Raw genomic sequence first — 23,834 nt, 5'->3', positions numbered from 1 at the left:
ATGTAATTCTTATAAATAAGAGGTTATGGTCCGCAATTGTGACACTAAAATAATATCATAGAATATTTATTCTCTTTATCCCATTGAAAGAGAAACTAAGGAATTAAGGAATCTACAATTGGAAGGTCATTTTCTTATGAAGATCATCTTCTTCCCATTAAAAATTCATGGATTTTAAACGTACGCTTCCGTTTTCTATTTCATCATGAATTTAGTATGAGTTCATAAAGTCTTGATTAATTAAGAAAATTACCAACAAGTGGTATAAGAGCCACTCATACTTGATTCATGTGCGAATTTTGATAATTATTGATAATTATTGATATTAGTGTTAAATCTTTGGATTATTGAATAAAATTTATTAAGCAATTTCATGAATATGGATATTAGATTGAATTGCTCTGAGTTACGTTAAATTTAAGGAACTGTTTTCTTTACTGCTAAGTTTCATTTGATCCTAAATTGTCCCACTTCTATTGTATTTGTTCAATTTTTGATCAATTATTGAAAATAGAAGGATGCGACTGGTCACGTGAAATAAAGGTTGTTTTCAATTGGTTTTTATTGAAGTAACGGTTTGTAAAGTTGAAACCCATTTGCTTGTTTCTAATTAACGTAACAAACAAAATTAACAGTCTGTAATGTTCAGAGACTTATACAAGTTCACACTTGCATAATGTCAATGGTCTAAAGAATATTAATGAAAATTTATATAAGGTATAAATATATCTCAGTTTTAGAAATTAATTCGATTCAATTTGTCATAATTTTAAATTAAAGTTATTTGACATTTTAAATGCTTCTATTGAGACTAGAAATCACCCAAGTGACCCTTCTTTTATGGATTTGAACATGAGAAATGTTGAATGTTAGTGTGCATATGTTTCTATGTGAGTATTAGTTGGCCCAAAGGAAAATTGATATTTGACATGATTGTATACACACACATGTAATGATAAACACGTGATAATTTTAAGGCTTCACATGTGAATGATAAATCAATCCAAAGAGGAGTTTATTATTTGACATGTTTTATTATCAATGTTGGATTGTTATATCAAGAGTATCACTAGCAACTAATATTATTGTCCAAAGACTTGATATTGATGGTGCACTAGATATATTAGAATAGGTTATGACATTATTTGAACATATAATATTTGATTTTATTTATGATTTTTTTAATTGTCAGTTCTAGTTTTTAATGGTGCCAAGCTTAAGGACAGGAAGAAAAATAATTTAATTGTTTTTTGGCTGCATGGATCTTGACCTTGCTTTAATGATAACTCATCCCTTTCTCCTATAGACTTCAATACTTTTAATGAAAAGAAAATTATGAGAAGTGGGATCGCTCTAATTGAATGAGTTTTATGATCATAAAGTGCGGCGTTCCAGAGGCCGTCAAGGATCCTATATATAAAGAAATAAAAAATGCTAAAGATTTCCTTGCTAAAATTGAAAAGCGCTTTGCTAAAAGCGATAAAGTGATAACAAGCACACTTTTTCAAAGCTTGATTTCTATAAAGTATAAAGGCAAAAGAAACATGAGAAAGTATATTATGGAAATGTCGAATATTGCTTTCAACAAATTTGACGCACAATTTAGTGTTAATATCTCTTCCTGCAGAATTTGGTCAATTTAAGATAAACTATAATTGGCAAAAGAAGAGAGTACAAAGTGGACAAATTTTTATAGAACATTTAAGGACAAATTCCATGATAGCGGATCCTTTGACAAACGGGCTTCCACCCAAGGTCTTTCATGAGCAAGCTGCTCACATGGGTGTTATAGAATTAGATGATTCTTTGGTTTAGTGGGAGTTAGTCATTGTTGTTATTTATGTTCTATGTTTTGATAGTATATATGCATACTCATATATTTTATTACGTTCTGATTAAAAATAAAATTTGGTTATTAAGTTCATTGCACTTTGTATGATAATATTAAATTCATTAAAGGAGGACGAGTTGAAAATTGACATATATTGATCACCTTCATGTGATTTTCATGCTTCAAATTTCTTGATTAATCTATGTCATTTAGTTTTGTTTATATTTGTGATCATTGGTGGGTTTAATTATGACTCATATAATGAAAACTGCTTTGGTCCTATATATTGATGTAATTAATGGACGAGATGAGTATATGTCTAATGTTTATAATGGAAATTTTAAGCTCATAAAGTTTAACACATTTATAAGGATACATATATGATCAGTGGGAGATTGTTAGAATTTTTGGGGTCATACATGTAATAAATTAATGTGTTAGGACCATTATTTAAGTAGCCAAATTAAAGTGATCTATTTAATGTAAAGTTTATGGCTAAGGATGTAATTGTCATGAAAAATACTGTGTAGATACCAAAAGTCTTATTTCTATTTTTTGTGATGGGTAAAATTGGAATAAGAAACCTTGAATAATCATGACACTTTATGGAAGAGCATAAGATTCTAAACTTGAATAAACATGACTCTTCATGAAAGAACATGTGATTCTTATAAATAAGAGGTTATGGTCCCCAATTGTAGACACTAGAAAAATATCCTAAAATACTTATTCTCTTTATCCAATTGAAAGAGAAACTAAGCAATTAAGGAATCTACAATTGAAAGGTCATTTTCCTATCAAGATAATCTTCTTCTCATTAAAAAATTCATGGATTTTAAAGGTACGCTTCCGCTTTCTATTTTATCATGAATTGAGTATGGGTTCATAAAATCTTGATTAATTAAGAAAATTCCCAACATTCACATCTTTTTTTTTTCTACAACTAGATTAAAGTCGAAAAGAAAAAGAAATTATATAAATTAATAACTCTATTATGACTTATACCAACAAGACGAGGCTAAGAATATATATGCTAACTTTTGAGTGTACTCTTCATGAAATTGAATTTTTGTACCGAATCTCATTGTTAAATTTACAAACTTGCCAACTTTTTCTCTTCACAATATATGTGGTAAATAATAACCTCCAAATCACAGTTAATCAAGTTTTTAATCTTGTAGAGGAGAACCCAACCGGCTACCCTGTTGTATGAGGTTGTAGAAAAATTATAAGGATCAAACACTCAATTAAACACAGAATGATTATGCAAATTATGTGATAGTAGAAAAATAAAATGCATCAACAATAATTTAGTCAAACATGGAAAAATAAAATTTTAGAAATACTATCTTACATAAGGAAGGGAACTCAAACTTCGCAACATCAAGAACTAAGGAGAGAACCTAACCAATAAAGGACAACAATAAATCATGAGTTTAATCGAGCCATAAGTTTTTTAAAGATAATTTTGAAATAAATTGACATAAAAAGCAAGCATGCAAATAGTGTAAGAAAAATACAAAAATTAAACAAAATATTAAGATTTACCTATAGAGAGTTCGAAGAAACCGTCAATGATTTGATATTAGTAAGCTCTAGAAACCAGCTGAGTAGATCTGAAAGAGGCCTTAGAAAATTCCCTTGCGAATTGATGTAAGCATCAATGAATATATGTTTAACATAACTAAGATTGCTTCCAGGTAGTATTTGAAAAGGAAAGCCCCTCAAAGAAATAATAGAAAGAATTGTAGTAGATAATTTGATTATGTCGTGGTTAATATATGAATGTATAGTCAAAGTACTCAATTTGGGATACGCGGAAAAAGGCTCAACTCCACCTGGAAAAATTACCTTACTTATATCCAAATTTGTTAATGCTTTCAATTTGAGGGAATTTGGAAATAATATTTTATGATCGGGCGGAATAATAAAAAGAGAAAGAGATGTTAAAGTGTGACATGAAGCTAAAAAAGACTTAAAGAGATTAAAATCATAATTCCCAAGAATTTGTAAATGTTTGACATTATGTGAAACAACATACTTTAAAATCCTTTCAAATAAATCACGCCTACATTTGCTTAGGGCGAAATATAATAATTTTCCTAAGTGTGGAAAACCTCTGTGGTCGACGACTTATGGTTGATTCGACTGGTATCACCTTTCGACACATATTTACTTCGACTCTCCTATGCATTTTTTGCCACATAAACTCTCTCTCGTAAAAACCTTTTCTTAATTCTTAAGCCTATCAGTTGGGAGCACGTGTCCTTTCGTATCTTAAGAATTTTTAGGATAACACATGGTACACTAAATGGCTTCTCCTTGAGAGTTTATTTCAGTATCTTGAAACATGTCAAACACTTCAAATTTTCTTGGTATCTGTCATATTTTTGTGCCCTCTGAACTTGTTCAGAATCTACTTCAGAACATGGAACGCTATCAAATGAAGGACTACCTTCAGAAGTTCCAACTTCAGAGGTATGACAACCGTCGTAGGTTTGATTACCACCAGAGTTTAAATCATCATCATAATTTGTATAAGAATTAGATTCACCTTCAGAGTCAGACTCACCTTCAAAATCTCCTTCAGTTTCAGAATTACCTTTAGACTCTAAGTCATTTACAGAGGAAGAATCCCCTTCTGAGGCAGATTCTCCTTCAAAAGTTATCTCAGGTGTCAACACTGCACCTGTTTACGGTGATTTCCGATAAACAACCGCTAGTCCTCCAAACTATAAATATATACATTGGTTACTCGCAAGATCGACTAGATTGATCCTAAGACATAGTCGAATAGTTGTCTTTTGAGATAATTTGGTTCATGTTTGTTGGTCTTTTGCTTCGAAACTCGGTTATAGTATGAACATGTAAGTAACTTGCGAAATAAACTAACAAATAATGTATACAACTGAAACATAAACTGGTTTTAAATGCAAGAAAAAGATTTTGACGAAAAGATAAAGGAATATAATTTCAGAAACGTAAAGTACAGAAATGTAAAGTGCAAATAATGTAAAGTGCATAAATGTAAAGATTAATCGAAGAACATAAGGAAACTTAAACTACAAGAAAGACTAGGCGAAAAAGTAAAGGAAATTTAAAGATACTTTGATTCTATAAGTAGAAATACAAACCTATTAAATATGTGGTTTCATACGTTTATTTCTCAGCGAACTCTTTCTCTTAACACTTGATACTTGAGTGATTTGTGAGTGATTTGTACAAAATGAACACATTGGATCCTGATACTAAGACCCTGATTTATACTAACTCGATCCAAACGGTCCTACACTAACGAAATACCACGTTGCTCACATGCATACGTTTCAAATTCCTGGGGCGCCATCTGTCCTTGTTCAGTTATACAGAGTATTTCAAAATTCAAATCTTCCCGCCTGAATTCTTTTTCGATACGTGGCAACGTGATCTTTAGTAAGAATGCAAGGAAATACGCTAAGCTTCAGTACTCTTGTATTTCGAAAAACACTTAAGTCTCAAAGACAATTTATCTCGATTCAGCTTCGATTTCAATCATCTTCATTATAAATAACATCCTCGGACATGACCATTTAAAATCCACTTATTCTCGGGAACGGCCATCGGAAGCCATTTTTTCTCCGAACTCTAACTCTTCAAGAAACATTTTCTTCAATCGAAATCTCCAGCTAACAGCACCAGAGTTGGATTGAGAATCATCTTTAAACGAATCCTATTCTAGCGGTAAACCCAAGTAGGAATTTGCACAGTTAGAAAATTCCGAGAGAATGAAAACAAGGAGACGAAATTACAAAGTAGAAGAAAACCGAGACAGACTCAGTGATTTACCTGATTGTGTTTTAATTCACATATTGTCCTCTTTGAACACCAAACAGACTGTTCAAACTTGCATCCTCTCTACAAGATGGAAGAATCTCTGGAAGTTTCTTCCCGTTTTTTCCCTGGATTGAGTTTACTTCAATTCTCTCACGAGTTTCAATAAACTTGTGTCTCGAGTTTTGTCTCTTCGCTATGACAAAGCAGCTCTGCACGCTCTCAAATTTTATAGTAAGGGTCATACGGTTACAAACCATGGCTTGCTCAAAAGGGTTATAAGATATGCATTTTCCCACAATGTCAAGATATTAGAGACAACGATGGGTTGTTGTCGTAAATGCCCTCCACTTTTCTACCTTTCTTCTCATACTTTAACATCTCTTACAATTACTTCTAGTATGGGTGGTTTGAGAGAATTTCAAAATTCTCTTAATTTTCCAGCTGTAACTAACCTATGTTTACGGTACTTTGCCTTTCGCAGCAATGGTGATAAAGGCTATGTTGACCCCTTTTCGACATTTAACTGTTTGATTACTTTGATTATTGATTATTGTAATGTTGATGATGAAGATAACCTCTCCATATCAAGGGCCACTCTTGTTAATCTAATAATAAAATCCTATGATTCTTTCAAATTTGAGTTATCTACCCCAATCTTTGTCGCTTTGATTTTACCGGCAATCATGTTCAGAAACTCAACTAGAGCAATAACAGTCTCTCTTCTATCAAACATGTACATATTGATGTGCATATAGGAGTTTTTGACAAACAAAATCCTTTGATTCTACTCAATTGGCTAACCCAACTTGCTCTTACCGAATCATTGACGGTTTCTTCAAAGACTCTTGAGATACTTTAATTTAGTTTATAAAATATTTAAAATTTTTTAGAAGTGCTGTGATTTTTTAATTATTTTTTGTTTAAACATGACTTGCTTTAAATTAATCCTAATTTACTCTGAACTCTCCTTGCTTAGATTCTCGACTTAATTCCTGATTTATGGATTATTGATTTCCCTTACCTACCTAACTTGAAGTCATTGAAAATAAATTTGCATAATAAATTTGTCATAGATTTGTCATAATAAATTTGCATTCAAATTTTGTAAGTAACTTGGATATAGAATTGCAAGTAGTTTTATTTTGGTAGAATGTACATTATATGTCTAACTTCTTTGTATTTCATGATTCCTATTTCCTTTTCATTGGTTCTATTTAATTTTTCGATTTGTATATTTATGCAGTAAAGGCACGGTGGAGGATACTACCTAGATTTTCTTTTGGAGTATTAGTTTTCCCATGAGATTGGAATAAAATTGAATGCAATAATTACCAAAATTTTGTTAAAGGAGATATATCCTTAACTAGAGAGCATGTTTAAGATTTTCTTATTTTCCTACGACTTGATTTACTTACTGAATTATTGTTCTTATTGTAGTTATTAAGAGGATTTATATACCTAAACATTTTTATGTGTTTGATTCTGCTATGTTGAATTTCGAGATGACTACATCAATTACTGTTTATAAAAGAATCATTGGCATTCATCAAATTTATAAGAGAGCTGTTGCTGGTTTAGTATGGTTTTAGAGTCAAGAATATTATGGTTCCCCATCCCATATACAAAGGCGGAAAAAACACGCCCCGAAAAAAGAAAAATTACCAACCAAAACGACCATCTCCAAACTAAAGTCATGATATTCCAAACGATGTTATTCACGCTCCACCCCTTTAGTTAAAATAATTATTTATTAGATGTTATTGTTCAAAAATTAGTCTACGGAATTTCTTGTTTTTAAACATCTTAGAGATTCGGTTGATACCATTATGGGTGAATTAGGACTCCAAATCTACAGTGTGACGATTTATTAGGAGTCTACACCAATAAAACACAATTATTCTGTGTTGTGATTCTCGTATCTTAACGCTACAAAAAAATTGCCCTATTGTGACACCCATATATAGTGATGCCCTTAATATTTGTCACTAAATACTAATTTTACCTATAGTTGTATGTCACTATTGTCATATTAAACAAACACTTAAAATAAATGTAGGATTAACTACCATAATTTTACTACAAAGAATTTTGTAGCTAATTTAAAAGACATATTATTTATATTTTTTATTTATTTCACTAGTACCTAAGGCTAAACATATATATTTTTTATTGAAACAATTATTATGAATAAGATTAAATAATTTCATATAGAAAAATATATTTTCTCTATCTACTGTTTGGTCTTCACTCTTAACCTCACCATATTCATCTCGTTCTCAGTCTCCGACCGACTTGTCCGCCACCGTCTCCGAGCATCACCATCTTCGATCGCCACCGTCTTTCTCCGATCTACCTCATTGTCTTCCTACTCCGATTGTTCTTTCGTTCCTCATTCGATATTGCCTTCCTCATTCTCCAATTGAAATCAACAGTCCCCTCAATCTCCAATCGATCCCTCATCGACTCTTTGTGTCTGATGAGGACATAGTTTCAAGCCCCAACTCCAAACCCTAGAACATAGTTTCATCTTTCTGTTTACTTCAGCCTCTTCTGCATTTCAGGTATCAACAATCATCCTTCAATTTTGTTGTTATCACTTTCAATTAGCATTATTAGGTATTTAATTTTTTGTAATTTGAATTTTTTTGAAGTATAAAAGTGCATTATTTGAAGATGGAAAAGGACCTAGTATTTGGGATACTTTCCCTCATAAATAGCAAGGTTGTTATCAATTACTTCTGTATTTATTTTTCTTCTTCTTTCAGTTTTGAATATATGAATATTATATTTTCATATGTTAATTTTTTTATGTTCATTTGTGCCAAAAAATCTCATCATACACAATGAATTTGACCTAAACAGTGTTTAATATGATCTCGATCTATTTGAAGACTTGCAAGTAATAACTTTAATGTTGAAGCTATTGTTTGCTTTAGTATGTATCCATCATGAAACCTTGTTGATTCTGATGCATTTTGTTTGACTTTTCTATCATAGGATTGAGGTGCTTGTTTATAGTTTGTCATATCTTGGAAGGAGGGTCTAATGTTTTGAATAACTTATATGCTATTTGACATTTTAACTATTTTCCCCAACAATTAGTGCTCAGCTACTTCATTTATATAAGTCCATAACCTAATCATTCTTGAATCTATGGGTCCAATAAATAAAGTGCTTAGGTAGTTAGGTTTCTATTACAATAAGTCTAGTAAATGAAGTGCTTAGCTTTCTATAGGTCCAATAAACAAGGCATTTCTTATGGAAATCTCAATAAATACATATTTCATTGCTTTGTATATGTTTAGAATTTTTCTTGAATCAGTTTGTTTGTTGAGAGTTTGTAAATTATCGTGCTCCCTAGAATTTTGTGAAATTTGTTTGTTTTGGTTATGCACCTTAAAACTGCGAGAGTGTTGAATTGTCTCATTAGAGTGTATTGAAATTAGCTCCATTTGCATGTGTGATACATGTCTTGCGCCCAACAATTTTACGAAGTTGTGCCTTTCTGTATGGTACTAATGGAAAGCAAAAGGGGGAGGGTCTGTTATGTTGAATGGTTGTACTATTAAGGGCAATGGAAGGATTGAAATATAAAGACATTGAAATTTGGCCTTGGGCTTGATACCACTTAGCTCTGCTAGTTGAAAATATTACTTACTGTTCTCTCTTTATTAATTAATGTTGACCTATGATCCGCTCTTGACTGTTTGCAACCGTTGGTTCTATTATGTCTGGAATCCTTTGATCTACGTTTTCCCCCATTTATGGTTGTAGCTCATGCACTGTAATTGTTCTTCCATAATCCTGTTACAAAATATTTTCTGCCTTGATATTATGCTGCATGCCCTGAAGAAATTGTAGGCTTAAAAGACTTGGAGATTTTGGATTTGGGATATAACAAATTAACATCTTCAATAAATTTTGAAGTAGAGTAATTTTGGATTTAATTATCCACACCAATTATTTTTATGCTATACTTGATGATACACATCACACTCAATATGAATTGGAAGTCTCTACCTTTTAGCTTATTAATATGAATGAAAATATCCATTTGCAGAGCTCAGTCTCTCTAAGAAACATGTTGAAGCTCTTTTGGATATGAGCTTACGAAGACTGACCCTTTGTGAGGTATTATATCTTTTATTAGACTATAATGATTGTTGTTTTTGTTGTATCGATTATTTACCTATGCTAGAAGCATATTAGAACTATAAGATTTGTGTTGTGTAAAGTGATAACTTTGTGGTTGAAAATAAGCCATTGATCAAACAAATTTTCAAGTTAGTACATATTGTTTTGACAACTTTTCAAGTTAATTTTGTATAAAATGTTATGAACACCAACCAAATAAAGTTCATTTCACAGATATTGAATATCCTTTTGGAAATGAAAGGATCATCTACAGAACATTTCATAGCTTTTCTAATATTATCAGAAAATTATAGTTTTTTTTTGCAACCAAAACAGAGTGAATGTTAATACATATTGTTTTGATGTTATTATTTTCTAATTAGTAATTTATATGGTCATATATTTTCAGTTTGTTTTATAAAATGGATAAGAGTTGGATATCAAACAGCTCTGTAACTCAAGAGGAGTACATTAGAGGGATTTTAAATTTTCTTGATTTTTCATTTGCAAATTCGTGATGACCCACTTATTTTTGCTTCTCAAGCTAAGAAAGTATTCTATGTGGAGAATAAAACACAAAATGATTGGTTTGTAGTTGTGCACGATAAAGTTAGAGATGTATATGATTTGGGTGATGCTCAATCCAATGACATAGATAAAGAGCATGAGCAAGTCTTGGAAGAGATAAATGATGATGATTTGATTAGACCAGAAGCTGATGATAGTGATGATATCATTGAAGTTATAATTAATATAGAGGACATTCCCCAAAATGACAATGAAAATGAAGATACAGAGGATGAGAGTGAAGAAGACCTCTCATAAATAAATTTGTACATCAACATGGTAGATTTATTCTTGGGAGGAAAGGTATGATTACATATAAATCAAAGTTCAGCTAGATCTTGTTCTATATCTCACTAGTGTTGTTATTGGTGAAATTAAACAAAAAAATCACCATAAACATGTTCATATATATGCATTTATATTGCATCAATGCTGATCCTTGTTTGTTATATGCTATATCCTTGCGTTTCTTCTGTTTTGATTTTGTATATATGTTGTTTCGGTTTTTTGAATTGAATCCATGCAGGTTTTTTATTTGCGTTTGCATCCAATTCTTGTGTATACACTGTTCCGCTTTCGTGTTAATTTCATGAATATTTGCTGCTTTTGATACGAATGGTATTTTGTGCATACTTATGCTGCTTTTTCAAATTAGGATTGCTTGCGTATATGTTACTTCTGTCCGAAATAATTTATGCATATTAGCAATTTCTGTTTCAAATTAATTTAGTGTGTAGCATTTCGTTTATGTTCTTGCATATGCCCCTGTTTCAGGAAAATCTTGGTCGCATTCGTAAGACTTTCGTTGACTTCAATTCTGTACTAATATAGACTGGTCTCTCCGTGCTAGTCAAACCTGGTTGACATTAATTTGACCTGAAACTCTGGCATCAATTTAATGGTTAACGCAGTTAAGAAACCATGTTTTGTTATTCAAATGTTTAGAAAAATCAAAAGCACATGCTTCAGTCGCCGTGTTCATGAGAAACCAACCATCATTCTTGAGCATAGTAGCTGCAGCAGAGTATTAAGAAACAGGAAGAGAATAATTGGAACTTGGAGTTTTAGATTTCACAGCAGAGCTAGAGACCCTGTTATGATACCTGTCAGATTCCTAATAAGGCTTGGAGCAAAGGTAACAAATTCCCTAAAAATTGTTTCTATGAGAAGGAGATCGTCCACTATGAAGGTTTTTTCATCCACTTTGGTAAGGTCTCATTCATTATCAGATCAACATTTAGGTGTCCATTCAATTTTAACAATGAAACAAGGATTATTATTCTATTCTTTGAGTGAGCTTTTGAGACATGCTTCAAGAATAGCTGGTTCTGATGACTTGTATGGGGGGACTATGAAAGAAATTGCTATGAAAGGAATTGCTTAGTCCTGATGAATTGCATGGGGAGACTATGAAAGAAATTGCTATGAAAGGAATTGCTTAGTCTGAATTTTTAGAATCTAGAAAATAAGAACATGAAAGTTGGATTCTAAAAATTTAAGTATATAATTTTTTTTTGGAAGTAGTTATAATTTACATCATATGAAATGAAAGGTAGTGTTTGAATTTAATAAGAATTTACATAAATGTTTAATTTTAGTTAATTAGTTTTGTCATGGTTGAAAAAATATTGTAAAATATTATTAACGAATAATTTTATTTTAATAATAATAATAATAGTATTAAAACTAAAATATAAAATTTATTGTATTTTAAAAATAAAAAAATTGTATTTATATAAGATTTAGTGACACCTACAATTCCTAGGTATAATTTTTACATATAAAATTAGGATAACATATAGTGACAGTCATTGTAATTGTAGGTAAAACTTTTCTGTAGCTAAAAGTTATAATGACGCTCATTTTAGCGTCACACCACACCCCCTTAAAGTTGACGCCAAAGGGGGGTGTCACTAAAAGCTTTTCAGACTTCTACCTACAGAATAATGATTTTTAGTGACAAATTTTTAGTGTCACGAAAGGTCAATTTTCTTGTAATGTAAATGCCAAAATATTCTGCTAACTGAAATTCATCTGCCCCTTTTCCAAATTCTTTTATGCATAGTCTTTTTCTTCGGGTTTGTGGAATTTGTTTTCTACATTTTGTAGTACTATTACTTTACTTGTTTCCTTATAACTGATGTGTACAGTGTACTGAAAAATCACAGATTCATTGTCCTCTAAGATATAAATTATGGGGGAATAATTGTTATAAAAATATTATATACAAAACTTTGACGGTGACACTCTGATAGAAATTTTCGTCATTCTAATTAACACTTGCAAATATAAATTTACTTAGTTGAGTTTTCTTTTGCCATTTCTAAGATGATGATGAAATTTAATTTACTATTCTAAACATAAAATGTGTCTTGAAGGATAACACTTTCTTTTACCCACCTATATGAACATGACCACAAAAGTTGTGGTTTTACTTTTGTATATGAAATGGTTTTACTTTGATGATGTTTACATTATAATTGATTGATGCATATAGTGAATAAAAAGTGATTATGATAAATTAGACTGAATATCCAATTGTACAGTTGATGTATTTTGGAATTCAAGCTTTCACTGTTCTTATACTGATGGTCATAATGAACGGATTGAGTAATTAACTACAGCTGTGCTATTCTTACACTGGATTTTGTACACCAGTATTTTACACCGTATAAAAACACACAGGCATAATATTTTGCACGGAAACCAAGGTTAAATAAATTATTAAAAAATTAATATAGTAGATTGTTCCTATACTATTACGGTGTAGTGTAAGAAAACAGTGTCAAAATATCGTTTCCCAATTAACTATGGTTGAGAGAGAAGCTAGGGTTTCTCGTCCAGGACCGAGTTTCTAGGGCGTGAAGGAACGAGTTTCATTGGAGTGAACAGTGAAGGAACAAAAATTAATATTATTATTTAATAATAATAGTAATAATAAAAATAATAAAAAGTTACTGTAAAAAAAAAGAATAAGAAAAACTTATTCTACGTCTTGTAAGGTTTATCTAAATTTTATTTAAAGAGTACAAAAGTTATATAATAAGAAAATTTTGAATGAAATTATAAATTAAAATTAAATTTTGTTTTTTAAATGAAAACTTTTATTCTACAAGTAGGTTAAAGTCGAAAACAAAGAGTAAAATTATAAATTAATAACTCTATTATGACTAATACCAACGAGATCATGCTAAGAATATATATATATATATATATATATATATATATATATATATATATATATATATATATATATATATATCATAAAATTGAATTGATGTAAGCATCAATGAATACCTGTTTAACATAACTAAGATAGAGTAGAAAAAGTTGGAGTAGATAACTTGATTTTGTTGTGGCTAATATTTGAATGTATAGTTAATTCGAGAAGGGTTTTTTTCACCTAAAATTTGAAACCTAGAAATAGTCAAAGTACTCAATTTAGGATATCCGAAAAAAGGCTCAGCTCCATCCAGCAAGTTCAAGTGGTTTAGAGAATCCTCCTGTGTTTATACTATTAGTAAAGGGTATGATCAAGGTTGTCAAGATCGAGATCTTACATAAGATCAGGAGAGAATAACAAGATCGTAAAATATAAAATCGTAGCTAAGATCGGAAGATCCTACCCAATCATTTTTGTAAGGTCGAGAGCAGGGAACAAGATCGTAAAACATAAGATTGTAGCCGAAATCGTAAGATCCTACTATATTTGAAGTATTTTTACATGATATATTATAGTAGGCAAGTGTATTAGTGAGAAAATGACTCTTTTTCATATTCACTAGACATGTATGACTGGTTTTTTTATACGTTATTACTACCACATGGACAAGTTGTTAGACTTTAGGGATCTATTTGGCCAATTACTACGGGACATTTTTTTACAATTTAACTACAACATGCGATTCTACTTAAGATCGGGATCGTTAGGGGTGAGTGAGATCGTAAAATCTTAAGATTTTAAGATCTAGATCGAGATCTTGACAACCATGGGTATGATATGTTCAAAAGCAGCTCTTCCTTAACACAGCAGTGTGAAGAACAGCAGAAAGCGTCAAAGTTATTATGATGTTCCGCGGTGCCGTCAAGGGTAAAGATTTTCGGTTGGAGGTGCATTAGAAACCGTATGGCGACAAGAGATCTCTTAGTTAGAAGAGGGTATTATTATTAACAACTGTGAAATAAGGTTCGTGTTATGTGCAAAGTTCATTTCGAATCATTGGATCATCTACTAGTAAATTGCCCTGTTTCAAAAATAGTTTGGCATAGGATTGCTGTTTGGCTGGGTGCGGATATGGTGTCTGCAACGGGGGTTGTGGATCATCTCCTTGCGTTTTGCGAAGTGTTGGGACAAGCGGTTTGTGCTAGGAAAAAACTCGTATTATGGCTAGCAACTACATGGGCTATTTGGTGCATGAGAAATGATATCATCTTCAATGCCAAGGTGCTGCAAGTAAATGAAGTGGTCGATCGGGTAAAGTTATTTTCGTGGCTTTGGAATGTCATAGGTTCTTCCGGCAATGTCCAATGTAATTTTTCTTTGTGGAGCCATTGGCCGATCAAGTTTCTTGTCGGCTATGTGTTGTAATATTTGGGAGAGTACCCCTTGTACTCATGTTTATTTGGGAGAGCCATTGGCTGAATCTTTTATATTCTTTTTTATGTTATGACAAAAAGGGGGAGAAAATATATGATAAATGATCTGATTAATATTATCAGTTACCGGGTAAAAAGGCCTCACATTACTAACAGAACTTGCAAAGTTCTATGCTTTAAGTTGTGTTGTTGCAGGAATTGAAGATTCTCTTTACAAGATCAACATAAGAAGCAACAAGATGATGAAAAGCAATTCTTTAGAGAACCAAGTTCTTGGATTCTTGAAGCAAGCTGAGTGCTATGAAGCTTCAGAATCAGAAGCAAGAAGGAAGAATGTTCAGATATTCTAATGATAGAATATGCTCTGAAACATTATGTCTATGTGTTCTGACACATTCTATATGGCTCTGATACATATTATGTGTTCTGAAACATATTCTATGTTCTGACTCATTCATGTTGACTTTCGTCGTTTAGTTTTGTTCTGTAACATTTCAGGATGTAGAGATGCTCTGATGATGCTCTGGTACATTCAACAATGTTCTGATACAATCTAGCATGAAATGATGTAAGAAGAAATTCAAGCTCTGAAGCTATCCCAATGGAAGCAAGAATCAGAAGCTGGGGATGTTCTGAAGATCAAAGAAATTCAAGTTCTGAAGCTGTCCGATGGAAGCAGAAGTCAGAAGGTGGGAATGTTCTGAAGATCAAAGAAATTCAAGTTCTGAAGTTGTCCGATGGAAGCAGAAATCAGAAGCTTTGAATGTTCTGAAGATCAAAGAAATTCAAGTTCTGAAGCTGTCCGATGGAAGCAGAAATCAGAAGCTGTGAAAGTTCTGTGGATCTAAAGAAATTCAATGTTCTGAAGCTGTCCTATGGAAGCAGAAATCAGAAGTCATGAATGTTCTGTAGATCAAGCACTGTGAACGTCTCTACTGAAATACTCAGGGAAGTCTTTTATTATTAAAATTCTTCTAGTATTAATTTCAGGGGGAAATTATTCATCTCAGGGGGAGATTACTAATCTCAGGGGGAGACATATTCACATGCTTATGCTATAGCTGTGTAAATTGTCTTTAGCCGTCTGCTCTTTCTGATCGCAAATTCATATCATTTATATATGTTTTTGTCATCATCAAAAAGGGGGAGATTGTTAGAACAAGATTTGTTCTGATCAATATTCTTAGTTTTGATGATAACAAGGATATGAATTTTGTGTGAGATAATGTGGTACTCTAATACATTGCAATTTCCTTTTCAGAAAATATATAAAGAGTATGCACAAATCAACGCTCAGAAGCTTTGACTCAGAAGGTTCAGCATGCAACATCAGAACATGGTCTGGCAAGACATCAGAAGATGGTCAAGGCAGAATCAGAACATGGGTCTATGGAAGCATCAGAAGAACTTGAGTTCAGAAGCAGAAGCACTGAAGTTCTCATGGTATCACGCTCAGAAGCACTTCAAGGTCAGAAGACAAGAAGATGCTATGCACCAAGCCGTTTGACTCTGATGATATTCAAACGTTGTATACACAAACATCAGATCAGAAGAAAGTACAGGTGGCAGGCTACGCTGACTGACAAAAGGAACGTTGGAAGCTATTAAAGGCAACGCCAGTAGACACAGCGTGAACAAGGCTCGAGGTAGTTGACAAAAGCGTGAAACATTAAGTGCAATGCTGTACGGAACACGCAAAGCATTAAATGCTCCCAACAGTCATCTTCTCAATTGCTTATAAATATGAAGTTCTGATGAGAAGCAAGGTTAACGAACTCCAGACGATTTGTGAATATTAACTTGCTGAAACGCTGTTTAACTCAAAGCTCAGAAACTTCATCTTCACCAAAGCTCCCTACATTGCTGTTGTAATATATTAGTGAGATTAAGCTTAAACGTTAAGAGAAATATCACTGTTGTGATTATAGCTTTTCAGAAGCATTTGTAATACTCTTAGAATTGATTACATTAATTTGTAAGTAACTAGAGTGATCAAGTGTTGATCAGGATACTCTAGGAAGTCTTAGCTTGTGTCTAAGCAGTTGTAATTAGAGTGATCACGTGGTGATCAGGATACTCTAAGAAAGTCTTAGCTTGTGTCTAAGCATTTGTTCCTAGAGTGATCAGGTTGTGATCAGGATACTCTAGAAGACTTAGTCGTGGGCTAAGTGGAAAACCATTGTAATCTGTTGAGATTAGTGGACTAAATCCTCAGGTGAGGTAAATCACTCTGTGGGGGTGGACTGAAGTAGTTTAGTTAACAACGAACCAGGATAAAAATAACTGTGCAATTTGTTTTTATCGTTCAAGTTTTTAAACTACACTTATTCAAACCCCCCCTTTCTAAGTGTTTTTCTATCCTTCATAAATAAAATAATAAAATTAATAAAACTGTTATTTTGCTATATTTAATTATATCAATGATTTCATAAATGAAAGATCTCGCAATATTTTTTTATTAAAAAAATATTTACAGATTAAGTTGTGTGGGTTGGGGCTTTTGCCAATCTTAAATTTTTTTTCTAGTCAATTGCCATTTATGAAATAGTCAATTACAAAACGTACAATATAGTATATATCTTTTGGGTATTTTATATTATTATTTTCATTTAAAAAAATATTTTTACTATTCATATCTGGCTAATTACAAATGCATTTGATTATTTATTGAAATATTTTGTAGATAATATTTTAAAATCTCAGTGTTAAATATTTATAGATTTTTAAATATCTAAAATATTTAAAAATATTTTAATATAACTTGTATTTAATAGATAAATTGATTAGCATCGTAGTATTTTTTATTGAAGATTAACATCATAGTTTAGATTGTTAAAAATTTTATTATAAAAATTTTATTTGAAAAGTTTCCTATTAATACTAATAAGCAATAATAAAATATCATATTATTATCCTAAAAAAAGAATGCTATAGAAGATTATAGGGTTAAATGACTTTTGCCCCCCTGCCCTATAGGCGTGTTTTGATTTAACCCCTTAAAAAAAAAATTGCCGCAGACCTCACAAAATATATTACCATCATTAAAGACCCTGTTCCATTTTTTGGCCAAAAAATGTCTACGTGGACAATAAAAAATGCTGACTGTGCATATGCTGCACACGTGACATTTATTTTAATTTTTTATAATTCCACGTGGAATTTCGAATTTTTTTTAATTTTTTTTTTATATTTAATATTTCTTTTATTTTTTTTTTTTTAATATAACAATACTTAAATTAAATGACATATAAATTGATGATGTGTTAAATAGAACTCAATGGTATATATATATATATATATATATATATATATATATATATATATATATATATATATATATATATATATATATATATATATATATATATATATATATATATATATATATATATATATATATATATAGTAAAGCAAAAGAAAAAATCACAAAGCATAAACATAAAGCTTGAACCCAGAACAGAAGCATTTTTAACCATAAAACACACATTGCATTGATTTATTAAACAATAGAGATATTACAACGGAGATACAACAAAGAAATTTCAAACAAAAAATTAAACAAACTAAGAGGTCTAACAAATTACAACGGTTAAAATAATTCCATCTGCTCCGTGCATCATTTCAATGGAATCTTTGTCGTTGTTCACTTCAACCCACCAACGTTCCTTTTCTCCGGAAGGAAGCAAAGTCCTTGTTCTTTGCCTTTGTTCTTTCCATCTGGCCTAATGCGAGAGTTTTGTTTGTGTTTAGGGTTTGTGCTTGTGGGTGATGCAAACCTAGAAACCCCAAATATATAGAAATTAAACATTTGGAAAATGTGGATATTGATAGTAGAATGAAGCCTCCATTCTAGTTTTCTCTAAACATTGTCATATATTTTTATTTTAATATTCTAGAAATGTGCAACAATTTAAACATTTTTGAATGATAGTTCTGTTCTGATTTGTCTTATGCAGGAATTATCACTTTTGCTGCAGCAACAGTGCCTACAACAAGGCGCAATGGATGCTTTCGTTTGGAGAACGATTCTAGATGGTGTGTTTTCTGTAAAAATATGCTATGACAGATTCAAAGCCAAACTCTCAAGGCCTCCTATGGATCCGGTCTTGGTCAAAGCCTTGAACAATATGTGGAAAGTAAAAGTTCCATCTAAATTTTTGTTTTTCCGTTGGCGCTTTATTCATAACAAAATTACTACTAAAGATCAATTGTTCAATAGGGGAATTTTGATGGAAAATAGTGACTTACTTTATGTCATGTGCTTGTCGGAGGTATAATCTTTATCGCATTTATTTGGTGGTTGCGAGGTAACTTCCCGTATTTGGAGGAGGGTGTTTGAGTGGATAGGCCCCATTTCGGAGTTGTCTTTCGAGGAGTTTGTAGGTTTCTTCTGTATTTGCGAAAAAGTGAAGTGCTTGCCCAAGAGGACCATTCTGGAGGTGATTTGGTTAGCCACAGTTTGGTGCTAATGGCTTAAGCGTAATGCGATTATCTTCAAGAATGAGATTTTTACCTTTACTGAGTTTATGTCGGAGATAATTCTATTTTAATGGAATTGGCTTTTGTCTTTTTACAAGTTAGGGGATTATTGTAATTTTCATATTTGGATTATTCTACCGCTCATTTGTTTTGAGTAATAGGAGCTTTCTGTTTTGTTTTCGCGCAGAGTATCCCTTATACTCCCTTGTTTAGTTCCATTGCCTATTAAAAAAAAACTCAAGATTTTGTTGAACCATCTTCTTATGTAGCAAAGATAAGACATTGTGGTTTTCACACGTTTCACAAAGTTATCGAAAAAAAATTAAATTCAAATGTCGTTGTAATCCAAAGCGATCATAGAGGTGAATTTGAAAACCACATCTTAGTTCTTTCGTTTATTTAATCTTGATTACACAAAAAAAAAAAATCTATCTCAAAATTACGGATACTCAAAAGAGAATTGGAGAATTTTCCAAAATAAAGACAGGCAAACAGTAATTCATCTCAGAATTGAGGATTTTCCAAGCCAATTAGCTCAATTGTGCAACGTTGAATACTTTACAATTTCCGCTCAGCTTTGGAACTTTAGATAGTTTTCCAAATATTTAAATATTTATATGCATTTTGTATCTTTTTAAAAAAATTTATAACAAAAAATAAGTATTTAAATAATTACCTACATTATTTTCTATTTTAGAAAATAAATGAATTATAAAATATTTAAAATATTCATTCTAACCAATTATTTATATGTTTATTTGATGTTAAAATAAAAAATAATAATGGAAAAGGTATAAGACTTTATAAAGCTTACATAATTAAAGCGAAAAAATAGTCACGAATCCATCCATAAAACAAAGTAACAAACTTATATTTTTTAACATAAATTTTAATTAAAAATATTGAGTCTAAAATATCACTCTCATATCGATTAATTAGTCTTTAAGATATTAAAACTAATTTAAATGTCTTCAAATTATATTTTCATCACTTAAGTTTTAGATACTAAATAATTGAATAGAAAAATAATAAAAAATACTTTTATCATATAAGGATATAATAAATTATTTAATATTAAAATTCCTAATGTATGAGTATTTAAGAAAGACCATACCATCATTTAACAATAAACAATCCATTATTTCTACTACAATATAAAAAGATATTGTATAGCTATTAGGGTTTGGCACATTGCATAGCTATTTTTTTCATCAAAGTTCCTTCTCTTTCTCGTAAGAAAACTCAAAGACCATGAAAATAATGAGACGAAATTACAAAGATGATGAAAATCGAGACACACTCAGTGATTTACCTCATTGTGTTTTAATTCACATATTGTCCACTTTGAACACCAAACAGGCTGTTCAAACTTGCATCCTCAAAACAAGATGGAGGAATCTCTGGAAGCTTCTTCCTGTTCTTTCTCTGGATTGTGTTTCCTTCAACACTTTCACGAGTTTCAATAAACTTGTGTCTCGAATTTTGTCTCTTCGCGATGACAAAACAGCTCTACACGCTCTCAAATTTTATAGTAAGGGTCATACGATTACGAACCATCTCCTGCTCAAAAGGGTTATAAGATATGCATTTTCCCACAATGTCAAGATATTAGAGATGGCGATGGATTGTTGTCGTAAATGCGTTCCACTTTTCTACTTTTCTTCTCATACTTTAACATCTCTTACAATTACTTCCAGTATGGGTGGTTTGAGAGAATTTCAAAATTCTCATAATTTTCCAACATTAACTTACCTCTGTTTACGGTACTTTGCCTTTGGCAGCAGTTGTGATAAAAGCTATGTTGATCCCTTTTCGACATTTAAATGTTTGAAAACTTTGATCATTGACTGGTGTAATGTTTGACATGGAGATAACCTCTCCATATCAAGTGACACTCTTGTTAATTTAACAATAAAAATCATTGATTCTTACAAATTTGAGTTATCTACCCCAAATAAGTGTAGCTTTGATTTTATCGGCAATCCTGTTCAGAAACTCAGCAAGAGCAATAGCAATCTCTTTTCTATCAAACATGTACATATTCATGTGGGAATACGGCTATATCCTTTGATTCTACTAAATTGGATAACTGAACTTACTCTTATGGAATCATTGACGGTCTCTTCAAGGACTCTTGAGGTACCTTTATTTGAATTTTGAAAAAATAAGCATTTCCTGTTTTATTATTTGTTACATTTTTTCAATACGACTAAATTTTATTATGTTTTAATTTGACTTCCCTTAAATTGATTCTAATTATTTGTCATCCCTTAGATTCTCAACTCAATTCCTGATTTATGGAAGGTTGATTTTCCTTACCTACGTAACTTCATCAATAACTCATGGAGTAGTCGACTTCTTGCTTCAAAATGCACAGTCCGCCAAGAAATCTATCATAGATTTGTCATGGAAATGTGCATTCAACTTTTGCAAGTAATTGGGTAGAGAAACAAATTTCACTTTATATAATTAATACTCCCACAATGTGGGTCGAAGATTTTAATTTATAATGGTTATGTTTGTTGTCTGGTTGTGCCAAGATTGCCTAACTTTGTATTTCTTTCCTTACACGTGTTTGATAAACTCTTAAGTTGATAACTTAAGAAATAGTGTGATGAATTTCATGCTTTCTATTTCCTTTTCATTGGTTATGTTTTGATTTTAAGTTTGATTTGCAATATATATTACCTCTTTATTTTGTAGAAGATGCACCGTGGAAGATACTACTAGTCGATTGAAATTAGCGTGAATGCCGTAATTAACACAATTTTGTCAAGAGAGATCTCTCCCTGACTAGATAACATGTTTATGATTTGTTTACATTCCTACGCTTTACTAAGTTATTGTTACTATTTTAGTTTTAAAGAGGATTTATATATTTCATTATTTTATGTACTTGATTCTTCTATGTTGAATTTGGAGATCCCTTTCTCTTTGGGTTTGTGGAATCTGTTTATGCATGTTACAGTGATAAATTATAGTGCTAAATTATAACTGATGTGTACTTAAAACTATAGATTTTATTATGTATGTTTTGGGTGAGCTTTTGAAGTTTTGATTAAAATAACCTTGAAGAGAAATACTACTTGTTACGAAGTCAAATAAAAGAATGCCAGATTTTACCCTAGTCTTTTGAGCTCTTTTCCATGTAAGGTTGAAAACTAATCTCATATAAAACTTACCACAACAGAAGCTGATTGTTATCATATAAGACACATTCCTTTAACTAATGTGCTAATTTATGATGCAGAAACATTATCATATGATTGCAAGATTTGATGATCTTAATCCCCAAAACGATGAAAAAGACATGAACAAAAGATAGGCTTACATAAATGCATTTGGCTGCACGAAAGTTATCTTTGTTCTAGTTCATAAATATATATGTAGAACAACTTAATAAGTTCTAGAACTCCATTTCAGGATTCGAGAAACTAAATCAAAGTGTTGAAGGAACAAGCCTCTTAGCATGCTTGCTGAACTTATAGTTAGCTGATTTTGTTTCCAAATATAAATACACGACACAAGAACTATGCTTTTCAACCCTTTATTCACAATAAGGATCAAAACAGAATTGACTCACGAAAGGAATGAACACTCAATCAAACTCAAAATGAATAAGAAAATGACGCACCATAAAAATTGTCATAAATACGGACACAAGTAAGCTAAATCTTAGAAAACTTATCCTTAGATTTAGTCCTACCACCTAATGAGATGAAAAAAAATCAAAAAGGACAATAAGTTTACTGGGAAGAACCATATCGTAACCCAACCACTGAAAAATCTTATACAACGCAATAAGAACAAACACACAAATGACAACAAGATGGAAGAATTAAATTTTCAACCAAATGAAAGGATATATTCATTTGATCGCCGTAAACATAGGCAAAAGAAAAACTAACATACCATCTCTTATATTTGTTAGATGTAACAGGAACAGAATAGAAGCAAATAGAAGTTCTGGAAATGACTGTTTATTCCTTGTGAAATGCTGTAAAATAAATAGAGAATGAAAAACGAATGTGCTGTAACAAACTACAGCCCACTTCTAGCTAGAAATAAGGAAACAAACTTGACTAAATCAATTAACAAACTATCCTAAAAACTAGGACTCTTATTTGACTAAATACTTAACATTCCCTCCCTTGAACTAGACTGCATTTGCAGCTAGTTAACATGTGGTAGTTCACACACTCCAAGCCTCCTTCTTAGCTCCTGAAATAGCTCTAATTTGAGCGGTTTGGTGAAAATATCGGCTATTTGCTGGCTTGTACCACAGAACTGAAGTTGTACAACTCCATCATTCACTAGCTCTCGTAAGAAATGGTAGCGCACATCAATATGCTTGCTCCTGCCGTGCATCACAGGATTCCTCGCCAACTTAATTGTTGAGCTATTGTCACAAAAG

General features: G+C 31.5%; 2 pseudogenes; both read left to right on the top strand.

Annotated features, from left to right (window-relative positions):
• The first annotated feature begins 5,964 nt into the window (after positions 1-5,964).
• On the top strand, positions 5,965-6,728 carry LOC131659627 (uncharacterized; annotated as a pseudogene).
• Positions 6,729-14,639: 7,911 nt separating this feature from the next.
• Positions 14,640-21,857, top strand: LOC131659626 (FBD-associated F-box protein At5g44490-like; annotated as a pseudogene).
• The last annotated feature ends 1,977 nt before the right edge of the window (positions 21,858-23,834 follow it).

The sequence above is a fragment of the Vicia villosa genome, linkage group LG3, assembly GCF_029867415.1.
Source record: "Vicia villosa cultivar HV-30 ecotype Madison, WI linkage group LG3, Vvil1.0, whole genome shotgun sequence".
NCBI classification, from domain to species: Eukaryota; Viridiplantae; Streptophyta; class Magnoliopsida; order Fabales; family Fabaceae; genus Vicia; species Vicia villosa.
Note: the sequence above shows the minus strand (reverse complement) of the source record. Positions and strands in the feature narration are given on the sequence as shown.